Below are 13,601 nucleotides of genomic sequence, written 5' to 3' on the forward strand. Positions count from 1 at the left end.
GTGCCAGATAATATTTGTCAAAAAATGGTGCTGTTTTTCATTTGAGAGCCATCTCCATAGCCAAATGACTGTAAGATCAGTGTTGTGCTCTAACCATAATTCAAACCACAAGCCTATAATATGTTGTTTCTGCTGCCAACATATAATGTTTGCTGAATATTAAATAAAGTGTTCACAGACTTTAACACTATATACAAGTGTTTTCCTTAAATGGATGAGGACACTGATAAGCAATGTGACTGCCATTTTTATTGGCAGTCCTGAGATATGCATTTAAATATTTAATCTTTACAATCTGGTTCGACACAGACAGGTTTTATCCAACTACTTTGTCATTTTTAAATTAGATGCATTTGCTACAATAAATATTTCTACCATGTACCTTTTCCTGCATTTGGATTGAAGATTTATCCTCTCCTAAAAATGATGATTTATTAAATCTTTTTGTCTTGACTTCCTGCACCACTTAAAGACACAATGAAAAGTACTCCTCCACAAAAATATTTTTTAACAGAAAAGCATCTAGTAACGAAATTGTAAGCCAGATGAAAGAGGACTGAGCATTCATAACCAGAAAAGATAAAAGTCGGCTCTCACTCCCCATGCCAGGCTTGCACACAGAAACTGGCACAGCTGAGGACCACACCGTTCTGGAGACAAGAGCCTCCTCCTTCAGCTTTCCACCCTGTAGGAAATGAAGAATGGCTGGTTGGTCCACATAGCTGCAAAACCATTATTTCTCTTCACCTCCTCCCTATCACTCAATCTGCCTCCAAGGCTCTGCAAAAGATGATCCCATGGAGCACAGCTCCTTGATATACGGGCAGATGACATTTGGCATGAACTCCTACATTGTGGGCTTGACTTCTCCTCTGAATTCAACAGGAGAAGGACAACTCTCTCTACCACTACTTCTTAGCTGGTTGGTAAAAGCTTTCGCTGTAGAGATGCCCGCCTCTGTGCTCTACTCATGAGACCGGTTTCAGCAAAGCTGGCCCCAGGAGACATAAAATGCACTTTTCTCTTAGTGGAAGAGACTGGACCTGCCTGTTGTTACCCACGTGATTTTCCCTCTTAAAGGGTAATGGGAAGAGAGGTTTAGGTTCTGTGAGGGTCTTCAGGACAGCTCAAGCCCCCAGGGGCAATGGTGAATGAGGGCTATATTGGCATATGCAGCCCCCACCCTAACCCTCTCCCTCACATCTAGCTCTTGTGGTGGTCTTTCCATGGGGGACAGCACTGGGGCTGTAAACTCACATCACTGTAAACTCAGAGTGAATATTTAAAGTATGTGTGCACGGGCATGTATTCAAGATGTACACTTCACAGCTGGATTTCAAAACTGGTAAAGCCTGAGTGTAAAATGGACTGAGGATAGTTTTATACAAGACAGTTTTTATCTTGTATAAGGAAACAGAATTTGAAGGGTGAAACTGCACTCAGGGACTCCTTTTGAAATTCCCGAGCTTCTATCCAGAGACTTGTTTCAGCTGTTCTCTCCGCCTCTCCATGGGTAGTTTTAAGTATCCCATAAACACACATGGTGGGAATAAAGGGAAATATAATTTTTAAAAAACGGGACCAACTTCCACTCTTATCCCAGACAAATGGGGAATGAATGAAACAATCCGAATATCAAAGCAATTTACTGTGTAGCTTAATGGCAGAATGGCAGAGGGTGATAGTCTTCTACACATTCCGTAAGCAGATAATAATAATTATTATTTAATAGGAAGCTGAGTACATTGTACCTAGTTTGGTTACAAGCTGCACAGATTGCTACAAGCTGTGCAGATTTCTTAGCCTTTTTAGAGTGGATAAAATAAAAACTTACTATGTGCTAGAAGCTTCTTTCTTTGCTGACAGGAACGAACTACACTTTTGCCCCCTCTAAAACAAACCAGTGTACTTTTCACTCCATAAATCTCATATTACTTCCTTCCTTTTCATTTATTTTGAACCAGAAGGAGGAGTTTTTAACAGAAGTGCTCTATGGCAGCAGGAGGAAAACAGCAAATCGGGATGGAAGCTGCATAAGGAAAGTAAATCAAAAGTAATAAAATCATGGAGATCCAGCAAGGTTTGTGGGGGGAAATGAAGTCAAAGTTGACTGAATCCAGAGCTGGAGAAACATTACACATGAGAAAACACCATTAAAAATAGGCTGCACTCTTAACAGATGAGATGGGAAATGAAGTAATAATTTATAACAAAGATAGGAAAAAACCTGCCAGGTTTGCAAATTTCAAATGAGATGCAAGTTTGAATAACAAGTGATAATAAAATGCAAGCACACATTCTTAAGGGTAAAACACCATGGAACAATTTAATTAAAGGAAAACAATATGCTCTGCAACACAGGATCAGAAATAGCAATACTGCCTGATGTTTCTGTTCAGCTAACTAGATAGTTATTTACCCAATAGGGTAAGCAACATATTCTAGTGCTTAAAAAATCTGGCATAAAGGTTTGAACCTGACCTGAAAAATCCCGGTAATGATGCAAATCTTACCAAGCAAGTATTGCTTAAAAATTCTTTCAGCTGACTTTAAGTGACACGAGTATTAAACAAATGGAAATGTCTCTGGTCATAAGAACCTCTGCTATGCATGCATGCTTTTTAAAAGTAGCTTTAGTTCCAAAGAAGAAAATGCACTGCAATAAAATACAGCCAATTATTTGCAGATTTCTAAGAATGGTCTTTAAATTATTCACACAGTATTGCATGCCTTCAAAATAAAAAAGAAATCACACCCTAGAAATCTCCTACAACTGTGATATTAGGCACCGCAATAAAAGGGTAGCTTAGTTTATGTTAAAGGATATTAAGTACAGTATAGGATATTGCAGAAGAAAAAGGACTGCAGATTTGCAAATGAGCTTCACACATGATTTATAAATGCAAATGTGTATAGTAGGTGATAATGAAATACAAGCAAGTACACGTGATAGATCAGATACCCCAGGGAGGTGGGGGAAGCATCCTGCACTTAAACATACTTTTTCACGTCAGAATTGGACTCAAATAGGCAGCATCTTGATAAAGTGAAATTAGAGGAAAATAGCACCTGGGTAACACCAAATGACATATGGAAGGTAAAAGCAGAACAAATGTTAGCAGCTGTGGGAGAAAATATAGTATTAGGGTGTATTAAAAATTAAGACATTAATCTTCAGCCTGAAGGAGAGGATATAGGTTATACTGGCCACTAAATTTAGCCCAAATTATCAAACCTCACAAATTCCACGAAAAGAAGACAATGTATGTGTATGCATACGGGTTAAGCTAATGGCTATTCTTGGTTTGCCATGATTAGTAATATACAGGCACACACGAGATGAACAGGGAACACAAAATCAGCGGACAGTAACTCCTCCTGGGGAGACAGGGCAAAGCAAACACCAAGAAGAGCTTTTTCACCCAAAAGCACCTTTGGACACATAGCTCAGGTGCCTGCAGATTTCCTTCCATGCAGCAATGACACATGGAATGAGCAATTCCTATATTCCCAGTGGTTCCATAGTAAACAGTTTAGCTGTTGCTTAGACTGAAGGACTACGCACAAACAACCCTTGCAAGTGTCTTTTCAAGTATTTTGTGGAATTCTTTTCAGGGATGAACTCGGGTCAGGGGAAAAATGCACTCACTACATACGGGTTTGCCTGACGGCAGACAGTAACTGGCACAGATTGATAAGGTTTTTGGCCTACAGAGATTTAAAAAAAAAAAAAAAAGAAGAGGGGAAAGTCAGAAAAAACTAATAAAAAAAGGAAAAAAGGGGGAAAAAAGGAAAAAAATTAACTGTCTTTACGTATCTGCTTATTTCATCTTGGTTTGGCATCCCTGCAGTACTTGTCTGCTTTTTTCCTACTTTTTTTTAAACTCCAATGATTTTTGTGGCGGTATGCAGAGGCAGAGTTTGGTTGGATCGCCTTCCAAATTTGTATTTATAATTCTAGGATTAGTCACACAGGGCATTATTAAAAAGCAGATTATTAAAACAGAAGACTAATAAAAGAATAAAAGAGCTTAAGCATATAAAACTATCTGCAACTTACAAACTGATGCCTCACACAAAGCCTACGAGTAGATAAAATGAAAACTTGGAACTGGTGGGCCACTTTGACAGCTGACTTTTTAGGACAGGTTTCCATCAGTTAAAATCAGAGATCTGCCTGAAACTGAGTCACGGAAGGTCTGGGCATCTGGGCTACTTTTCTTCCATATATCCCAAGATCTCTACTGGAAGCTGCTAAACCAACTCAGAGAATGTAGTATAATGTTTTCGGTGCCGAATGGGAAGATGTATCATAAACAATTAAGCATGAAATGTAAGAACAAGGAAAAAGCAATCCTTAGAATGGGTATATGAAACACTTTTAAGTATTTACATATAACTGACTGCCAGTGGTGTGTCAGTACCTGAAGCACCCAAGACATACCCAGGATGTTATGAGGGAGGCTTTCAGAAAAGGGTATGCATCTTTCAGACGAACTGGCTGCACCACTTCCATAACATTCAAAGGGTTAATTACACCACTGAGTGTCTGCTCCGTTTACTGATAAGCAGAGAATGTTGTAATTTTTTGGATTTATGAATTGCCAGGGTCAGTCAGCATCTTGTGCATAACAGCGTCTGTCTAGCTCTATCCCTTACCTGCTGGGCAGAGACAATCCCTCTCTCGCCTGGAACCCCGGAGCCCTCTAAGCTGCTTGCTCTGTAACCTTGGCAGCTGGGGCTAACACAATTCTTCATTTCGGCTTTTTTTTTGCAACTGGGCCTCTCTAAATAAAAACTACGGAGCCTGGTTAGCCAACAACTGAGCGTGAAATCACAACACTGCAATCCCCCACTCCAACAGTCAATCAATTTTTTTCATTACAGATCTGTACGCTAGGGTCAACAAGAAGAAAAAGGCACATGGAGCAAAATAAATGTAGCAGTGGAGAATTACAAAATCTCTTCCAAGCTGTAAGCTTATTTTCATTATAATGATGTGCAGTTTGTAAAAATATGCTCTTGATACAGTTTTTTAATAAAAATAAAGAAACCCTAGTGGATAATGTTGTCCTTTGAATGCTAGTTTACATTAGACTGACCCAACAATGCAATCTGTACAGCCTGCACTGGCTCATCTTGGTAGTGCAATCCATTTGACATTCAAATATTTACTATCCCTTAAAAAAACCCACAAAACATAATTTTACATTAAGCAGAATAAATCCAAGTGACAGGTTTAAACTGCTAAATTTTCTGGATTTTCATTGCATTAATTAGTAGGAAGGAGGATTAGATAAAGGCACAGGGCTAAGCTGGTATATTTTAGCTTTAGAATCAAGATCATTTTCCTGAATCATGCTGAAAAAACTGAAGAGAGATTCAAACATACCTGAAGTCATTGGTAATGCAAAGGTGGTCACTACAGACTGCTACCAGTTTTGCTGGGCAAGCTTTACCATGTACACTGTTTGGATGGCAGGGTAACAAACCCTAGCATGAAGCCTGATGGTAAATCAGGGAAATTTGATAATAGAAATAAACCCTATACCTGAATTTTAATAGCATTATTTTTGCATAATCAAACATTTTTCTGAAATAGTATTTTTCTCCTGTGTTTGAAGAGAACCATCACTAAATACCATAGAGGTCCTCCACCTCTGTCCTACAAAGTTCAAAAAGCCAAAATGCTTTACTAAAACTGGACACACACACACACAAAAAAAGTTACTTTATAATCTACTGAGAAATGAAATGCTTATATATTTAAAATGGCTTTTGCAAACTCAACTGTTCTCCATGTCTGTGGTAAACAGAGTAGTAACTATGGACTTGAACTGCAGCAGGAGCAGGCAAAGCTGGAAAGTCTGTCTTGATGTCTAACAGTAAGGACAGCAAAGCTCTGGAACAGGCTGCCCGGAGGAGGTGGTGGAATTGCTATTATTGGATGTTTTTAAAAACAGGTTAGTCAAACATCTGTCAGAATGACACAGATACAGCTGATCCTGCCTTGGGGAAGGCAGGACAGACTAGATGACCTCTCGAGGCTCTTCCTGCCCTATTTTCTATGATTCAGTGATTCAGCACATAGCTTTGAAACACCCTGGGGCTTGATTCTTTTCTCACCTCATGTTATTTTTAAACTGGTGCAATTCCACTGACTTCAGTCAAGCTTTTCCTCCCTGTCCTTCAGTAAGTGTGCAAAGAATCAGAACTTGCATTTCTTACACAAATAGAGACTGGGTCTACCCTCCCACTGTGCTGCACAGCTGATTTCCTGAGATTACTTCTTTTACCTCTTAAAGCAGGTAATATCAGTAACTTAATTCAACCCTTACAGTCTTTAAGTAAAAATCTGAGTCTCATTATATGTAGCAAAGGTGAAAAAAAAAAGTTGAGTAGAAACATTCTTTGCAACTTCCAGCAACCGTCAACCTTTTTCCCCAATGCATTTCTCTTTGTGTACAGAGATGGAGTTTGAGACAAAGTCCACCTCACTTACCAGAAGAAGATACAGTAAATAGCAAAGAGCAGGAAAATAAATGGGACAACCAAGAAACAGGATAACCAGTACTACAGTACTTAGCAGTACCTCAGAAACAAGGATACAGTATAGCTCAGGAACAAGGACACAATACACTACAGCTGCCTGCAACATCTTGTAGACAGGGTATTCAAAAAATGTTAGATATTGGGGGCAGGTATAGCATGACAGCTAATAAGCATGGAAGCTAATCACATTCACATCTATCACTCTCCAAGGACACAGAAATAGATAAAATATGTCAGAAGCCCCTGAAGCTACACAGATTCTAGAATACTACTTATTTGAAAATGTCAAAGCTATCCACATACCACATGCAGTCAGCAGATTGCACAGGGCTGCAAATAGCCAGAAAATACATAGTCTGTGCCACAGTAAGTGAAATACTGTTACATTGCAGCAGCTCCACACAACAGAAAAACTACAGAAAATACAGTCCATACTGCATAATTTGTTTTTCAGCCATCATCATCATCATCATCCATAGATGTTACATATCCAGGGATGTCACCACTTGTCTTGCGGCATTTCTGTATATATAAAATACCTCAAAAGTCTTTCCTGCTCATTTGATTTTGTTTTTAATGGATAACAAACTGTCTCCTTTTATAGTATGAGTGCAAGTGACATTCAACACTAAGGAGTAAACTATGTTTTTCACGTGTTTAATAAATAATAATAATAAAATAATAATAAAAAATAAGAGAAACAGTTCTTGCAAATTCACTGTCTTCAAAAAGATTGACTATATATGTATCTGTACATGCAGCTGGATTTTCACATCCATAAAATTCATAGGAATGAAGATTTAAAAAACCATCAGTGTTAGACTTCATCTAAATCGTGCTGCTCAGGACTCCAGCACTTTCTGAGACTTCTAGGAGATCTTTTCTTCTGATTAGTTTCAAAGTGGTCACTCCCTTTCTGTGCTCCCACATCCGTGGAACAGCTTACACAGAAAATGGAAAAAGATGGTGAAGATACAAATGGAAAAAATCTCACAGGCTGATAACTCCAGTGGTAATTGAACCTGGCATATTTCCTCTATTTTGGTCTAACTGGGATTTGAATATTTGTTTCCCTCAAGTAAAGGTTGTGAAATCCCCTGAAATACAAAACTATGATGAAAAGGTCCCTAGTGTGCAAAAGAGATTTAATTTACTCATGCAGTGCTTTGAGATTTGATTCTTCACTTGGAGTACTCTATTTCCTTGGGATAATGAAAGACTGTAAAAACCCCAAAGGAACATGGAAAGGTTTAACTCCCACTTCTGGACTCCTTTCATTAGGAAAATGGTATATGCAGATTTGGTGGGGGATTGAGGAGTGTCAGTTCTTGGCTTGCGGACCAGTGAAAAATCAGTGAAAGGTTTCAAGATATGTTCAAGAACATAGTATATCTATACTCAGAGAAAAAAAATCTTTTGAACTTCAACGCCAAATCACTCAGACAAACCTGTACATGTGACAGTAAACTATTCAGCCTTTTCTTTTAAGAAGTTCTCTGTCAAACAGCCTCCAAGGAATCATGTCTTCTCTGCTTCAGAATTTGAGAGGCTATTTTGCCCAATTCCTTTGGTAAGGCCTACTCTGCATCTGAGTTTATCACAAGGTCATTTTTGTTTCTATGCCTTTTTTTGTTGTTACATTTGCTTATCTCTAATAGATTCTGCCCCTTTGTGGTGGGTGATGGCAATTAGAGATAGTTGCATGTTACCATGTACTAGTTCCCACATGCCAGCTCATTCGGGACTAGCCAGCTCTTCCATGAATGAATGTGTCTTTGCTTGAATGGGACCTTTCTTTTACTTTTTCTTATTTCCCTTTCCAGCAATGCTCTGTGCATAACTGGCAAGACTACCCCTCAGTCTGACTACCAAGAATTCTGGATATTTTCTCAGGGAAAAACTTACCTGAAGCATCCTGAATTTGAAAGCTTTTTAGGATTATCTTAGTGGTCAGCTGCCCATCACATAACACTCGGGGGTGAAGACTGGAATATCTACAATAATAAAGGCTAGAGGCAATGGAGTCAGTATCTTTGCAGTGAGTTAATCAGAAGTATGCTTGTGTATTCTGTTTTTACTCATCTTTGTATATATCTTTCTTTGTTATTGGCTTATGGTTCTTGAACCTTTCTAACATGGCCTCACTCACTTTTTTGTTGTTTAGAGGATCAAGTCCAATATAGTTAAAACAGAGAACACAGCCTTTAACACAGCAGTTAAAACAGTCTGGGCTACCTTGTCTTCTATAGATACATGGGCATTTCTGAAAGCATTCACAAGAAATGGGCCAAATTATTCCCCTTGGTCACCTCCCCAGCTCATCACAGCAGTTCTTCTTTGCATCAGCATAGACCTTCACTCCCTTCACTGAAGGAGATGAGGAAGGGAGTAAAGACCTAAAAGCGTACTTTCTAGACAAAAAAAAGTTCTTCATTTGGTTATATTTTTGTCACATTGTTCAAATACTTGGAGTTCAGAAAATTCAGCAAATGGTAGTTACTTCTCTCCCAGTTTTTAGTTCTTCATAATAATGTAAATTCCATTAATAATATGCATTCATGGGGTTTTCTGCAACTGTGTATTAATTAATATTATATCCTAAAGCAATATTCTTTTTTTATCTATATGCTATTTTCCTGTCTACACAAGACACCTAGAATTTCTTACAAGATACAGCAATTCAATAATTACTCAAGACTCTGATCTACAAATTAATATGACTGGAGCATGTAAGTATCATTGAACAGGCAAGTACAAATCCCATATGGAAAGGCCAGCCAGCTACGTGAATAAAAGCAGATTTTATGCAGAGGGGGGTGGCAGTCTGCAAAGCTGAACACATGGCCTGAGATCTTTGCATGAAAGAATATTATTTAATATATGATTGCATGGTACTTAGCATACCTGAACTTAGCCTTGTTCTGAGCTAGGGGAGACACATCTTGAGATAAATGTAAAATAATGAGATTGCTCTTTGATAACACAGACCACATTCCTAATGAAAGCCCTAAAGTTTTAGAGGCAGAAATGTGGCAAACTTTTAAATACTGTGATGTCAAAACCTTATTCTCCACTTCAGGCAAGTGACCAGCCACATTCTGCAGATAAGGAAGAACTTCCTGAGAAGGGGGAATAACAAAGTTGACAGTGAATACAAGGACTGATCATTATGACATAGTAACTATAAAGAAAAGAAAACATGAGATTAAATTGGATCACATAGTAGTTGATAGCATAAAGATGACAACTTACTACCATGTAAATGCGGTGGCTGGAGGCAAGCTTATAATAGTCATGTATGTGTAAGTCATTAGGACTTCTTTGTGGTAGCCCTGTAAATTATACATGGGCCTGCTTTTAGGGAAATCGCCTTTCTGCAATCCTGTAGATTTTGTGCCAACTAAGAAAGCAAGGAAGCAAGCAGAACTATTCTTGCTTACACAGCAATTTTAAGAAACATGAAGGAGGTCTCATAGTTTGAAAAAGAAGAATAGAAAAAAAACACATTATGTCAAAATAAATTAATGCAGTCTAAAGTCATGATAGTGCAGTCTGTCCACTTGCACCACAGAAGGCACACATCGCCTAATGGCTACTTGGAGAGGGCTGGAAAACTTCTTAATAAATACATTTCTGCACTTTTTGATGACTGGCTGGTATCGGCCAAGTGCTTAAGAATCTCGCTAAATTAAGACATCTGTAGCAATGTTACGCAAAGCTGTCAGAGTGCAGTATAGCCCATATTAAAAAATGCTAATGGGTATTAACCCACATGAATTAATAAATAATTAACATGCAACAATCTAGTCACATTTAAAGAGGGTATTTTCAAATCTTCCAATCCATTCAGATTAGATTACAATCTCTTGAGCAAGCAGTTTTTCTCAGCAACCTCATCCAGGAACTCTTTCTTATTTCCAGGACATCAATTTTATCCTATCTGATTCAACATTATTATCACCATAAATTACCCAGCAAAATTATCTTAATGTAACCAAGTATTAGAAGATAATTTTTCAGTTAAGAGTTTAGGAAAATCTGATTGACAGAAGCATGTGTGACAAGGCTACAAAACCAGCTTTAAAGCTCCTATGACCAAGTGAAAATCATGCTGACTCAGTACAATCTAACTAACTCTGTTGTTTCAATCTGATAAAAAAAAAAACAATCTGGAGGGTTTGCCTTGAACCAGCAGGCTTTATGGTGATTCCCCAGTAACCAGCATGGAACCACTATACTCTCCATAAACTAGATCAGGTGTCCATTCTTGATCCAGATCAAATTTGTGCTGCTGGGAAAGCAGGAGCAGACAGACTCCATCTCCAAGACCACAGCCTAACTGTAGTAAATGCTGGAAAATCAGTATGTGCAATAAACAGAGAATTTCTAACAGAGTTAAATTCATGCCAAGAAACATTAAAGCCCTTAAAATAATTAAGAAACCTATTTCATACAGTAACAGGCTTCTAATGCTTTGAAAAGAAAAATGTAGCAGAAAGGAACTAAGATAACAGTTCTGCCATATCTAATTTCTTTATGCCAAATCAAAATAGATTTCACAAAACAGAAAAGGTCTATTTAGAGGAAAACTGAAAGGGAATGTCTGGTCTCAGAGATGACCTAATTTAACATATTTCGGAGGGGCTTGTAACGACTTTGCTACTCTGTCAACAGGAAAGTAGAATACAGCTTTTACCATTAGAATAGTGCTGACTACATGCAAGGCACTGAAGGCAAGGCTAACCAACACACAGTCTTCCCCCTCTTCCAGACCATTCCCATACCTCAAGAAATAGAACAGAGCAAATCTTGAGTGTAAAGCCTCACTAAATGGCTGTACTTACAGAAATCTTTACAGAGGTCAGCTGGGACACAAATTCTATCACTTCATGACAAAAAGCATGGGTAACACATTTCTGTAGATCTGACTACAACTTCCCAGCAGATGTTCCTTTGGCTGGTGCCTCCCAATAGCTCTGGATTCATTTGACACGCACCAAGCATGCTGCTGACTATCACTCAAATGGCAGTCAGTATCACCAATTAAGTCCAACCCCATGGTTCCAGAGACTGCTTGCTCAGACTATTTTCTCCTTTGGCACAGGATTTGACTTATAGTCTTCATTTTTTTATTACACAGTTAAATTCACTGTAAGAGAAACAACCCATGAAATTAAAAAAAAATAAAGAAGACATAAAGCAAGCATTTTTTCCTACCTTAAATCAAAACCACTGTGTCAGCCTGGAATCCCCTCGTGACAATGCAAGACCAAGACAGAACAATGTCAGAGTTGCTTATGGGAAACCACAGAAAGTGAAACTGGGAAAAACAGGAAAGCAGAAATCTGACAGGAAATCAAGGTTCTACCAGGATGTCATTCCAAAACACAACACAATGAGCAACCAGAATACAAATAAAATTGCGCCGCTCTTCTGATGGCCTTTTGGTGGTTCATCTAAGTCACTTGCAGAACTGTATGAAAGGAGAGTGGTAAACTTTTTCGTAATTGAACACTGATCCATCTCCTACCTGCTGTGTCATTTGCATGTGCATTTTCAAGAGGAGCTTATACTTAAAAGTTGAAGCCTGGTTCTACAGCTTACAGCTTTCCAAGTGGAAAGGCAAGTCTGTGGCAACACACGTGACACCAGTCTGCCTGCATGCAAACTTGGTCAGAAGCTCTTCTCATTCATTTTCTTTCAGTTGACCCCACTGCTCTTGCTCAAAATTTCACGCCGTTTCCAAGGATTTGTTTTCGTCATCATATCACGGGTGCTACAGTTTGCACTTCATACACAGGGTTAGGTGGCTCTAGCAACTTGACAACTTCGTATCTTCTAACATTATGAGCTGGCACTGCTTCTTTCAACAGTTTTTGCCTAGGAGTGATTAGCCACTGTATAAGCAAAGTGAGTCACCATAACCACCCTACTGTTTATTAATATTCAACAGTTTATAAGGACAACTTATGATATATGGTTAAATTTTACTTGAATGACTCTAAAAGACTAGACTTTAGATTTGGTTCTAAAATAATCTTTGCATTCCAGTTATAAAAAAACCTTTCATTTTGAATTTTATTTTCAACATTTTGCTCCCTGTTTATAAAAATGCTCTTCTTAAAGCACATTAAAAATCAGCAAATGGATGCTCTAGTTTTATTTTGAAATAAATAAATACATAAATACATAAAACCAGAAAGCGTAATAAAAAGATAAAGCCTTCATAGAGAATTGCAGCAATTATATCTCCACAGCTACAATATAACCCAAAACTTTGCAAAGGCTTTGATTATTGAACCATGGCTGAAGTGAATAATTTGGCTTTCACTAAGAAAACAAGCACATTCATTCTCACCACAATGGAGAGAGGCAGTTTTAATTAAACTTTATCAAAAGATGAATAACGAATAAACTCAATACCCATTCCACAGGACTCTATTTTCATCTGTTTAGTTTAAGCTTGCCATGTTCATGCAATAATTAACCACTGTCCAAGGAATGCTGGAGTTGTGTTAATGTTGGTAAAGATTTAATTAGTTCAATTATCTGGAGAGTACTGAAGGCTCAGCACAGTACCAATTTCTTCAGGCTTTATACATACCTCAGATCAAAATACATTAAACTGAAATATAAGTGAACAAAGAAAACTTATAATTTCACTTCAGCTACTGAATGAGTGTGTGTTTAATAATTTTATTACCCTCATTTTAAAACAAGGTTTCAGAAATAGAATCCGTAAGCCCTGACTTATCCGTTCTTCCAGTTCAACTCTTTTTCTTTTCTCTGAGTCAGCTTATAAACATATTTTAAACAAAATTAAGTTTCCTTTAGGAAACAAACCCCAATACTTCTTTACACAAGGAAAAGTACAGTTCCTTTTTCATTCCCCCCCTCCCCCCTCCCATTGCCTACATATTTTATGTCTTTCATGGAAAGTGAGGCATTTAAAAAGCATTGAAAGCAGTGACACAGACAACTGTTTCAATCTGTCAGACAGCATGGACAGACAGTAGGGATCATTTCAGAAAATAGAGCGGCCCCCCAGC

At 38.1% G+C, this 13,601-nt stretch overlaps 1 protein-coding gene across 5 annotated transcripts in view; it reads right to left on the reverse strand.

Moving 5' to 3' along the window:
- The window catches only part of CDK14 (cyclin dependent kinase 14), a 328,023-nt gene that overhangs the window by 28,555 nt on the left and 285,867 nt on the right, over positions 1–13,601 (reverse strand). Inside the window, exon 15 of one of the 5 annotated variants that reach the window (XM_065666399.1) lies at positions 11,801–12,432. The exons of the other annotated variants lie outside the window; for them this stretch is intronic. The gene's annotated coding sequence lies outside the window, so the exon portion shown is untranslated. Of the gene's footprint in view, positions 1–11,800; positions 12,433–13,601 lie in introns of those variants that run through there. 5 annotated transcript variants of the gene reach the window in all.

This window comes from Lathamus discolor, chromosome 2 (assembly GCF_037157495.1).
Source record: "Lathamus discolor isolate bLatDis1 chromosome 2, bLatDis1.hap1, whole genome shotgun sequence".
In the NCBI taxonomy this organism is placed as follows: Eukaryota; Metazoa; Chordata; class Aves; order Psittaciformes; family Psittacidae; genus Lathamus; species Lathamus discolor.